Below are 13,357 nucleotides of genomic sequence, written 5' to 3'. Positions count from 1 at the left end.
TTCAGCATCAAACCTCCACAGCCAACTTCCTAGCAAATCAATTTATAGATATTGCCTACCAAATTGATCGGCCTGTAATACTTGATATCAATGCATCTTAAACTTTCAGAATAAAGGAAATGAATGTCTGATTTTGCTTTAGGGGCTAAGGTGGCTCTTACATGAAAATCTCACATAACTACCATGAAATCGAGTACGGATCTTCTCACCACGAGACACTGCTGGCAACATTTACCCATCTGTACATCAGGAATATCGGCGATATAAAGTACGAAAGATTTCCCAATGTGCGCCTGGAAGAATGTGGCCAGCCATGTGCTGCAGTCAGCAAATCTGGACTTCATGAAATCATCACTTAGAATGTCCCAACACTCTCTGTAAAATGCCAAAGGGAAACCATTGGGCCCAAGGGTTTTGTCCCCATTCAGTTCATCAAGGGCTTGAACCACTTTTAATTCTTCATAAGGGGCTTCCAAGCTGTCTATCTCCAACAAAGGAATATGCTCAAAGGAAACACCTACTGGGTTTAGTATGAAGCAGTCATGGAACATTTTTATAATTATTAGCAATTGCTTTGGCTACCTCCATATTATCCTCAAAGGTCTGGCCATTGATGCTTATCTAAGAAATTGTATTGCGCCAGGAACTAGCATTTGCAGTCTTATGAAGAAAGGGTGTATTCTTGTCTTCGACATTGCACCAAAGAGCCTTGTATCCCTATCACCATGCAATCTCCTCCATTCTTGCCAATCAACTAAACTCTTTTCTCAATAAGGTTCTCTTCACTTTCTTGGCATCTATTAGGGTTGTTAACTCTTCCTTGTGATCCAAGGTTTTGATTTTCTCCACCATTTCTATTCCTCCTCACCTGAATTGGGGCCCAACTCCTCGACACTCCAAGACTTAATTTTTTTCTCAAGGAATCTCATCTTACTCCAAAAGACAAAGCAAGGAGATCTTGTAAAAGAAACTTCAATACACTATGCCTCACTTTCTCTAGGAAATAAGGGATTTCAAAAGAACATGAGTTCAAAACAGAATGGGTTGGGCTGCCTGTAGAATGAACCAACTTGTAAAACGATTGGCTTGTGATCCAAGGCAAGGCGAGGAAGAGCTTGTTGAATAGCTTCCCAAAAGGAATCTTCCCAACTTCAATCAATGAGAAATCTATCAGTTCTAGAGAGCAAAGGATCCAATCTTAAACTGCTCCATGTGAAACACACACCCTGGAAAGGAAGATCCAATAATTTCCATCAATCCACAAATTCACCAAATTGAATCATCTAAACCAACAATCCAGTGCACCCCTTTCATTCATCGATGAATCTAGCAGCATTAAAGTCACCATCTAGACACCGTGGAGCATTCCATCGAGGAGGAAAACCATCCAATTCAAGCCAAAATTCATCTCTAACACTATCATCGATTGGGCCATATATGCTTGTCAAAACCCACGGCACATCATCCCACCAATTCTCTAGCAACATAGAAATAGACAATCTGCCAAAGGTGACACATGAAAAACAAGTCACTGTCCTAAGAATAAAATATCTCTTGATGCCCCTACTTAAGGCAATTGGATCAATATACACCCTCGAAGCGACCAAACTTCATCCATAGATCATTCCACTCCTCTTTTTTTGTCTCCTGTAATAGAATGATGCTAGGCTTCCATATAATTAATGATCCCTTTGATGTAGCTCTCTTTTCTAGGGCTCCCAAGCCCAACACATTCCATGATACAATCTTAAAATTCATGGTTCACAATCAAAGATAACTTTGTCACCCCTTGGCCCTCCTTTGCTCATAGGAGTGTTGCCTTCATTAAGTGTCCATTTGAGGTGATTTGTTTCCCTTGCCTTATGTGGACCTTTCTTCTTAACAGCATTCAAAGCTCTATCTCACAAGTTGCTACTACATTGCTCTATAGCATCAAAAAGGGCCATGACCTCCAGTTCGTGCTCATCAAAGGAAAGCCCCAAACAACTGCTTGTCTTTGATGCTCTCTAAAACCCAAATAGAGATGTTTGGTTGGGATCCTTTCATCTGCCCAAGGAGAGGAGCTTGATTTTGCAGCTGCACCTCCTCCTCCAACAAGATACCTATAAGACCATATCCACTTTAGGGCTTCCCTCCACAACTACCAATGGCAAACATCCATGGATTACTCCACTGTTGTCTGGTGCCGTGAAGTGGCATCCCACCAGTGCCACAATGACTTGCTTTGGGGGGGATAAACTCTATTGGGCTAGGGATGAGGATGCGAGCTGCTATTGCAATGGTGAACTCATAACCAAGGCCAACCCCAATCGCTCATTCTTGAATCAATCTACTTGGAAGTGAAAGTTAACACTGCCATCTTGAACTAGCTTTACCATTGACAAGCTTGTTGTTGGTGTTAGGAGTTCACCACCTTGGGGTGGGGGGCATTCAACGATTCCAGGAGAAGCTACCTCTGTGACCCCAACATGGGGAGGGGGTGCACCTAAACGCATCTTGGCCAATCAATGGGCTTGACCATTAAAAGCCCCATGTGGGGGATACAACACCCAAATTTCTTTGATCAACATCTTTGGTTGGTAGAACATTATTTTACACCAAACATCAAATCAAATCAAAGAGACCTCTTTACATCCCTATTTCATGCTTTCGCCCTTAATCCATGAAATATGACCAATCACTTTGGAGGGACTTGTTAAACCCTTCAAGCATGTATTCATGGAAAATACTGCAATAAAATATACTTGGCATCAGGAATTTGAGTAATTATACTCATGCATGGATTAAAGCACAAAAAGGTCTCTAATCAAAATGTCCAAACTAGACTCAGCTCTAGGCACATGCATAAAAGCACAATAACTGTCTTAAAAAATGGCATTAAAATGATAAATTATAATAAAATACGAGCATAGCATTAGAAAATAACTTGCACACAGCACACCATTCATTTGTTAATTGTTATATGTCTGAGTATAACATATGCCACAACCATACATGCCAAAAAAATTCCATAAGAAAATAGCTGATCTTTAATAATTATAAATAACAAATTGAATATTATAATCCACTTTCACATAATTAAAAGTACAGAAATTACAATGATACTTCAGAACTACATAAAATACTAAATTATAATGATTATCCTGCAATTTCTCTATCTTTTCCTACTTTTCTTATGAAAATAAATTGTACTAATGGAAAATAGCAAAAGGTGCAAAAGGGAGAGTATAAAATGACGTTGGGAAACAATATGCAGCTCCATTCCTATTATTAATAATTAACTAAGTAGGCATAGAGCTTTCTATACTAAAGGCCCAATCTAGCCAACTCATCCCTGATAAGATTAAGTTCCCTTAAACTCTGAATTGGAATGGACGAAAGAGTTTTCCTTCAGTTTTTTTTTCCTTTTTTGATCAGTAACAGTAACATTTCACTAATTGTAATTTACAAAAAAAAAAAAACAAATCTGAAGATAACCCAATGGAGCATAGTGTCAGCTATCCCCCAATAAACATTTTGCAATACAGCCCAGAAAACCTGGTTTCTATTTACCCCTTGCTTACCATTTGCCATCCTACCAACCCATTTGGATCATAGTTTGTATGTTCCTAGCCAAGCACTTAAAACTTTTTTAGCAGGTTCTTGTATGCCCATATGAGCTTTTTCCTCATTCATCAATCAGCTTATTACCACTTTTGAATCACCCTCTACAATTAGATTGGAAACACCCATTTCCAGTCTTCTGCATCCAAACAAAACCACCATAATTTCAGCCTTTATCAAGTCCCCATTACCAATTGGACCCAAATACACTGCAACCATATTACCCTCTACATTTCTGTACACGCCCCCATGCCAGAAGGCCCAAGATTTCCAACACTGCTGCCATCAAAGTTCAATTTTAAAATACCCTGCTCGGTCTTAACCATACACAAGCCTCCCTCCTCTTTCTTGAAGATGATCCTGCTGTCACAGCCCAATTCCTTGAAAAGTCATCCATGGAGAATGGTAAGAAGTTTTCCTTCGGTTAGACATTGAGCAAGTTTCTGAGGACCCTTAAATTCCGTTTACTCCCCCATCTAATAGCATTCTGAAATCTACCTCAGTTCCATCCACTCAAGCAGTATGGTCAAGGAAAAAATAAATACTATTTCAATAGCCATGCTAACTCATAGCTTGCATTCAGTTTTTGCCAGAGCTTGTTAGGATACTTAAGGCAAAGGCTTTAAAACCACCACAGTTGCTCCATGTTTAATATCATCAACCAACCAGTATCCAAATTTCTAAATATGGTCAAATAAATTTTCAAAAATATTAAAAGATAAAGAGTAATATGACCAACTTGAAAACTAATAAATTGATCAACACTCAACTCTTTTATTGGTAAAAAATTAAATATAAACCATAAAAATATCAGAAGAAAATTGACAATGTACTGTCAGATGAAGAAAAGGAGAAAGAATCTAAAACCTCAAGACTTTCCTTAGCAGGCCCCTACCTACAAAAGAGCAAGCCTATATACACAAAGCACCAATACCTACACCAGTCTTCGCAAAGAGGTCTGCCAGGTCATAAGCTGAATGCATATTCAACAGAACAAGATGTTCTAACTGACTTCTACTGATCTAGACTCCTAAATACAATGTCAGTAACACCTAGTACCCTCCCTACCATCTCCAAAACCAGCCTTCCTCAACCTGTGTCTCCCTAAATCTCCACTTTGGAATATCATAAAGAATACATCAAATGGAGACCCTAGAGACAGACACACACACACACACTAACTCTCCAAAACTCCCCCAACTCCAGACAGTCCCAGATTAGAAGATATAACTCTGGTTCCATTTAATTGTTCAGGGATGATAAGGGAACATTCCAATTTTGATGAACAGGACATGCCCTTTGTGAAAAGACAAAAGAAATCCCTATTAATGTATATAGGCACGTAAGGGTGCCTATTTTTTCAAAATATCATTTTTTGTTCATCGCTAGTGTGTATACAGTCTACCCCTAGTGAATGGACTAAAGGTTAGGACTGTAAACTATCTACTCCTCCCAAAACACGAGTAGAAGATATAACTCTGGTTCCATTTAATTGTTGAGGGATGATTAGGGAACATTCCAATTTTGATGAACAGAGCATGCCCTTTGTGAAAAGACAAAATAAATCCCTATGTACATAGGCGCATAGGGGTGCCTGTTTTTTCAAAATATCATTTTTTGTCCATTCGCTAGGGTGTACACAGTCTACCCCTAGTGAATGGACTAAAGGTTAGGACTGTAAACTATCTACACCTCCCAAGATACAGCAGATAGCCGGGACAGACATTGGGTAAAGGCCATTTTCACAAGGGTTGTACCCCCTTTTATCAAAATAAGATCTGCTCTAACCACAACCCTAGTTTTGCAATTGGAATTCATCTTATAAGTAATCAAAAATTAGTAATTATAAGGATGTATAAAAATATAAAAAAGTCAATATTCTACAGTTTACCTCCTCTTAACAACGTTCAAAGACAACAGTCAATGAAGAAAACTGCCAGCATCTGCACAGATGAGCAAAAGATAGAACCCCAAATACAACCAACCTCAAACAACTCCATCATCCTTCTAACAAGCAGCAAAGAGAAAGATCTTGTGGTAAACTTTTTTTAATCAGTAATGGTAAACTTTTTTAATCAGTAATGGTAAACTTTTTATATGGATAACTTAAGATCCCACACTAAATTTTCCACTGGCTCCTGTTCCCAACCTGCCTGATCCATTTGGCCCAGCAAGATCAGGGAAATTTCAGGTTTCTGGAGGAAACACATTCACTAACCACCCTATTTATGAGATACCTATGGAATAAAGGCTCTATACCATCAAAGAACCATGCAAAAAGTAGAATTTATTAATAAATATGACTAAAAGACTAGAATTGACAACCTATATAGTCCTGGAGAGTGATAACTGAAGTATTTCTTTGAATAAGGAAACAATACATAAACATTGATATAGAGACAGAATGATTTATCTGAGAATGCCCACAGAATAAAAATATGAATTGATGCAACCCTGTCTTCAAACAAAAATTAGGCACGAAGGAAAAGAAACTACAGTTATTCAAAAATACCCTTCCCACACCCCTCATAGTGAAACCATCTAGCATGCTATTTTGTTCTCTTGGGCCCACCTTAAGAGAGTCAAATAAGAGATCGTATTGTCTCTGACCATATTAAGGAAACATCCCAATCTATACAAACCTGAACATGCTTTTCTTTACCCATCTTATTGCATTAGATGAATGGTCAACCACATAAAGTGAGGAAGGATTACCTCTTTGCAATTTGTAATCCTTGCTCCAATAACATAGGTCATCACCTTGGCTTTTACTGCATCAGTATCTGTAGTGGAGCCACTAAAGAACTAGAAATAAGATCCATTTTGGTGTGCAATTACCTCCCTTGTTCCTTCCTAACCAGGATTTCCAAGGGAACTTCCATCAAAGTGGAGTAATCCAGCACTCTGTCCAAGGGAGAGTAGGAATTATAGAACTGACAATTGGAGAATCTCCACCAAGGTTACTCTGTAAATGACCCAAAGAAATGCATTTGAATTCTTTGGTGGCCATGATCTAAAAGTGGAGAAAATAGAGCTCAATGGGGGCATGTTTGCCTTCAAAATATCTAAATATCCATCTCTTTACATACTCCCAACATAGTTCTGCATACACTATAGTCTTCCAGTACAGCTTTCACTGAGAACCTAGACGCACGGATTTCCACTAATTAAGCAGCTCCATTCTGCTGCCAGGAGCAACCCACTTCAACCCTATCAGGTCTAGAAATAAATGCAATAACTTTCTTGTCTCAATGCAATGCAGCAAGAGTTAGGGAGTTTCTACATCCTTCAAGGACATTATGCATGCCTGAGGAGATAAAAGGAACTCAAGTGCCAATTCTTCTTCCTATTCTTCTGAAGACAGTCATAAGTGTTAATCTGTATCCTTGTGGCTTCTCAAACAAAGAAACTTTGGGGGTACAAAGGAAAAACCTGCTCAGATAGTAATTGTTGAGCACCATGGTCGGTATATAACAAATTTTTTGAAAAAAAAAGGAACTATTTAATTATGAATAAATCAGCTGGATGTGAACATATTCCATTGTCAAGCATAGATAGGATATGTACACTTCCTTAAGGGGATCAATGAGAGAAGTAGCCTACACTTTTTCAGTTCATATAGGACCTCTAAAGAACAGGTTCCAGAAATGGACACTGGACCTCAGGAATAAACAATCCAAAAGCAATGGCTTTGTAGGTAAGCTGGAAAATATGAGGAAAAGCTGAGGTTAAGGGTCAGTTTCTCCACCAAACATTAATTCAAAACATAATCATTAAACCATTTCCACCCAAACATGGATAAATGAAATAAATGAGGGCACATTTTCAAAATACCTTTCCAAGGATTAACTGGTGAGAATTGGTGCAAGTTAAGGTTATTGCCCCACCCATTTGAGTTAACACCATATTTCCTATAGACAACAGCTGCTCAAAAGATCCAATTGCTTGCAAGGAATTCTCCAAAGCCACTTACCCATGAGCCATATATTTCTTTGGAAACACATATCAAGGGTGCCTTCATTCTTTGGCTTGCATATGTATTTCCATCTCAACAAGTCTGTTCTCTCTCCCCCCCCCCCAACTCCCTTCCATAAAAAGTTTTTTTTTTTTTTATTTTGCTCAATACAATCTCTCAACTCTGCCGGAATTCAAAATATTGACAGATATTTTAACATACTGGCTGGGATAGTTTTAATTATTTTGAACATGCTTTCTTTCAGAATATAATTTCTCGTCCATTTTGCTAATATTTTCTCATATTTTTCTATCACCAGGTCCAACATGTTATGAATTTTGGGTTCCAGCAGGAGGCATCCCTAAGAATTTGAAGCCTCCACAAAACAACCCACAATGTCCACATAGGTCTCCAACTACTTCACTTTCAGATGAATGCCTATAATACCACTCCTCAATAAGCTGAAACTTAGCCCTCCAATAACCTTAAAGCATTTGAAATGTTTCAAGTTTCAAATATCACTTAACTTGCCAACAACACTCCAAATGTATTCTCAAAATCTGATTTTGGGCCCACACCCAATTTGAATTCCATTAGTGGGGTATGGTCTTCAAAACCTTTTTATGTGAATAGTTGGTTTTATTAATGAAAGAAAAGTGATAACCCTATTCCCTAGTACGGAGATGAGGACCAGAATAGCAATATACATTCAGCCAACAGTTTTCCTCACATTCTTACATTACAAATAAAATCAGGCAGTAGTTCAATCCATAACCCTGGGTCTGGATAGCCACACTCTAAGCCTTCTATTACTGTCCCAGCTCTAGCCAAAGTATCTGTGCAAGGCTATCAGTAGTTCTAGGGATCTGCCTAAACAAGCAATCCATATTGGCATTAATTGCTTAGCCTCTCTGATCAGATGCCCTAATGCCCAATGGCCTAAAGCATTTGAAGAGAACCATGATATTACCACCAGACAGTTGCTTTACACGTCCAGATTACATAAGTTGATTGATGATGCCAGTGTGGGACAGAAAGGCTGTGATCTCGGCTCTTAGAGAATTATCCGCACCAATTGGGCCTGAGAAGTGAGAAGCTGAGGATAAAACTCCCATGATCATCTCTAATACCTCAACCTGTCCCCAATTGTCCAGGATTTCCAAGACCACAACCATCAAAATTTAACTTAAATCTTCTTTCAACAGTGGTGACCATGATTAAAATATTTGTACCCTGCTACCTGCAAAACCAACAACAATAGTCCATCCTCTCTTTGGTGAATTCATAGGGGTTCCTTTCAAGACTTCTTTGGTTAAAGCCCACTGTGCTACCTGAATCTTTGTTGACTCAACAACATCATCCACATGTTGATTTTTCTATTCTTTAAAGCCTTTCATAATTCCTTTCTAAAACATCATGCCTATGAATAATTAACTACCCTTAAAGACCATTACATATTTAGCTATGATAACCCTTTTCCTATAAAGCCACCTCCCTTTCTAGAAAAATTTTCCACAACCACTTGCCAAGAAGAACTTTATTCATGAGGCTCATCTTCCTAGGATCAAAACCACTAAAATGCAGGCTTGCAAATCCATTTCCATTTAACAAGTTAGAATATCTTCTTATCCCCTCTACTACACAAAGAAAAAACCTGCCTTTTTCCATACTTCTCACTATAAATGTTGGCATCTTACGGAGAGAGGAAAAATAAATTGGAATGCATTCTGGAAAATTTTAATGAGCATGGCCAAACCACCAAAAGAAAGGAAAAGGCCTTTTTTAGATAAGTAACAACAGATTTCATTAAAAAAAAATCCACAATGCCCAAAATGGACAGAGGGCCAAGGAGTACATAGCAAGCTCCGCAGACAAGGAGCTCTAAAATACAAAAAATAAAAACTAGTCCAAGGTACAACCCAGCCCTGGGCGTCCCCAATCCAACAGATCTTTAGTCACCCCTGCTCTAGCTAGAGTCTGAAAACGTTAGCACTTATAGCTCTAGGAAACCTTTTGAATGAACTGTTCAAGTTGGTTCCAAGCATTTGAGCTGTCTCACCAATGGTCTGAATCTCCTCATTGATTGTAATCCACAATGTAATGGTTTGGCAGTCACCCTCCACTTCCACATCCTTCATCCTTTTCATGCTCATCGATTTGAGTCCCTGAACTAAGGCTTGCAAATCAGCTGTTAGTGAAATGCCATAATCAATTAGACCCGAGAAGCTAAGATCTCTTACTACACTTCCAATCCTTGACATTCCCAGATGACCAAGGCAGCACCCTTCAAAGTTGTATTTTAGTTTACCAGATACTAGAGAAGCCCAACTCTGCCAGTGTGAGTTTGTCTTACAGCACCAGTCCCAAGCCCAAACAAAGGAGGAGGGTGCATCAGGTTGCAGCCAGGACTAGAACTTTTGCTAAACTCTCATAATCATGGATCCTGATATGTTTCCCAACATTCCAACCATTGTTGCCTTCTAGGTTGACAACTAACCACGATCTGCCACCCCCTAGAGATGCCAATTAGGGGTATGCCTTTGAACTCTTTGTAAATAATAGCCCAATGATTTTTTAGAAACTCGGTACTGCCCAATGGAAAGCACAAATAGGAACATAGAAAAGACCCAACCGAACGACCCAATATTGCAGAACAAGAACTGACATGAGTGGCACTGAATTCCTCACCCCATAATGAATACTCTTATGAAGATTTAATTAGTTTGAAACAGCCCAAAAACAGCTTTATTTTTCCTAACTTGGGCAAATGAGTTATGAGATCATCCAAAAAAACCCAATGTGCCATCAACATGCTGGAGATGAGAAATGAAAGGCCCCACTTCCATGTATGTACAGTCCCTAGTCTTGAAAAAGTCAAGAAACAATTATACTCCATTAGTTTTCCCTGAACCATCGAACTAATTCATAATAGAAAGAACAATTCCTCCATATCTAACAGCAATTTGGTTAGAAATGTCTTCAGAGGTAGAGTTAAATTGTATACAAAGAAACAAACACATCAAAAGTGAAGAATAAAGAATCATGAATCAATATATATATATATATATATATATATATATATATATATATGTGCTTATTTTTCTAAAGATCAGAACTTTTCTCCTCACAAATAATGAGGACAAAAAGACACTCAGGACAACTTGATAATGTATAGAAAACATTTTCTAGACTGGAAGCTGGAAAGAAGAAGAAGGATAGACAAGAGAGAGAGAGAGAGAGAGCAAGAAATGATGAGCATCAATCCTAATTTCACATATTAGCAATAGTTATATTGAGACAGAGCTAACATATTAAAAACAAAATTTTAACCCACCGAAGTAATTACTAATTTCACAACATGCATAATTTTTCTTCCTTTATAACCTATAATTCCATCTATAAGCTTAACTCATATCAATTCAACAGAACTATCCTTTTCCAACTATTATGGATTATCTTCACATATCTTGACCCTCCATCCTGCTATGTTTAGGGACAAATAAGAGCTTAGGTGCACATCAACAATGAGCCCGCATTGTTATTTAAAGCGTTTATCACATACCTGTGTAGACAGTTTCAAAGCAAAAACTAAGTACACACAAAACTAAGGAAGCTATTGCACATGAAAAAACAAAGTCATGGAAACATGTCAAAGCATTCCCCCCAAAAGGAAAAAAAAAAAAGTCAAAATTTTCTAGTAAACACGAGCATCAATTTCTTTCATTCTACTTCCAACACACCAATCCGCTATGGTTTCTGCATTATAACAAGGAAACAGCGTCTAGTGAAATTAGACGTTCTCTCAGGCGGTATATCAGTAACACCCACAAAATAAGGTGTATTTAGTAAACAATCGAATCAAATAGAACAACAAACACGCCACACCCGTAGAAAACCCTAATTGCCAAAATTACGAAGATCAACATCATTACAATTAAGCTCGTAGTATACAAAAGCCAGAGGAGCCCAGTACAACAAAACACCGTAAAACAAATTAGAGATCTGCCAAGCCATACTGCTTAAAAAAGAAAATAACGCAAAAGAAATAAAAGCAAGGCAAAGAAGAATGCAGAGCAGAGTAAGATAGGCGAAACTCACCTACGACCAAAGAAAATCCATCCAAGAAATCAGGTGAAAAAGCCTAAAGGTGAACTGAAATGGAGATTGAAGAGATTTAGACAACTTGCAAGGTCGCTCATTGAAGCAGGAGGAGAGAACTGGAAGAAAGGAAGTCTTCGGCTTTGTGTAAAGAAGACAGAGAGAATTTCAAACCCTGGCGAGGCAGCGTCGCGATTTCGAAGACATAGATATTTAAGAGGAGAAAGTATCTGGTGCCTTATCCCCTACAATATTTATGCTCTCACAGCACGTCCATTATGAATCCCACAATCAACGGTCTTTATCCTTCCTCTAGGTTTTCCGTTTTCATTCTCAACGAACAACAATCATCACTGGAATTATGATTCTTTTCGCTCCCGTCCCTCCTCTCCAACTCCAATCAATGGGTCCGGATTTATGCGCAGATAGGTCTGTAATCGCGGGTCGGACAAGGATCGAATTCAATTACATCCGTATCCGATTGAATTAAACTACATCGGATTTATAGAAACAAATAGCAAATTCGAACCAAAAGAGGTCGGATTTAGGGGTATCGGGTCGGATTTGAATTTAATCCAAGCCCTCTTCATTATTTTTAAATGAATAAAAATAAAATGTTAAATCATTTTTAATTTATACATACAGAATAAAATTACATAAATATAAAATATTGAATTTATTAATTATAAAGTTTATGTAATTAATGTATATTATCCATTTGTATGATGTATGTGTGTGTAGATAAATATTCGGATCATAGGATCAAATATGCATTCAATTATGATTTATTAAGCCAATGTTTGGTTTGAAGGAAAAGGTAGGGAAAGGAAGAAGATGATGCGCGATCTGGAAGCTCCTAGTTGGAAGATGACTTGAACTTTATTTGTGTAGCGAGCTGGACCAAGCTGCAAGACAGAGGATTAGAGAACCCGGGGTGGCTAACCTGGCAAAGTCGCTCCAATGCTTAAGTCAGCATTAGGTTGTGCGAGCTAAAAGTTTGTATGCTAGTAAGATAGTGAGCAAATAATCGCGCGTACCCTGTGTCATTGGGATTGGTGCCTTTATATAGGCATTGTTTGGCATAGGCTTCACGCACCGCATCTAAGATTTCCGAGAGGTCATGCCTTACCGGTTCGAAATCCTCGGAAGTAACCGCTATGCACGTTGACCATCCTCTGGAACATTCAGTACGCGGGCCAACTTCAAAGAAACCCGGGAGTGTCGGGGTATGCATGCCGAATTTGTCGATGAGCACATCTCGCAGGTCACCGACTAGTCCTCAGTTAGGTCGGCAAGCCCTCGAGAGAGATCACGCCTTGTGTCAAGGTCACTTCGGCCGATGACGAGGTGCTACAAGTTGGCCCTGGACAAGGTGTTGCAAGCCAACCTAAGTTGTGGTCGAGGTAGCCAGGTCAATGATAAAGGCAGGTCGCCAGGTCGGGGCGAAGACGAACTACGATCTGGGACTCCAAATCATCGCTTAGGTGGCCTCTGGGTGTCGTCCAACTGTTTTGGGGTGCCATGTGTCATGAGGTTATTGGAGGGCCAAATCTGCCCTCATCATAAGAGAAAGACAAGGAAGGGTCCTCAGTTAGTCTATCTCAAGTTCTCAACTGTCCATCATCAAGCTTCCAACCGTTGAAAGAAGAAGCATAGGAAGAGAACATAAAATCTCGTTAAGACTCTTAACCAGGGAATAGG

General features: G+C 38.8%; 1 protein-coding gene across 1 annotated transcript in view; it reads right to left on the bottom strand.

Annotated features, from left to right (window-relative positions):
* Nucleotides 1–12,044, bottom strand: part of LOC104589262 (zinc finger CCCH domain-containing protein 55) — a 30,142-nt gene extending 18,098 nt beyond the window's left edge. The window contains exon 1 of the mRNA XM_010247520.3: nucleotides 11,657–12,044. The gene's annotated coding sequence lies outside the window, so the exon portion shown is untranslated. The remainder of the gene's footprint in view (nucleotides 1–11,656) is intronic.
* Between the last annotated feature and the right edge of the window lie 1,313 nt (nucleotides 12,045–13,357).

This window comes from Nelumbo nucifera, chromosome 5 (assembly GCF_055504915.1).
Source record: "Nelumbo nucifera cultivar China Antique chromosome 5, China Antique-T2T, whole genome shotgun sequence".
Classification (NCBI taxonomy): Eukaryota; Viridiplantae; Streptophyta; class Magnoliopsida; order Proteales; family Nelumbonaceae; genus Nelumbo; species Nelumbo nucifera.
This window is presented reverse-complemented; position numbering and strand designations above follow the sequence as displayed.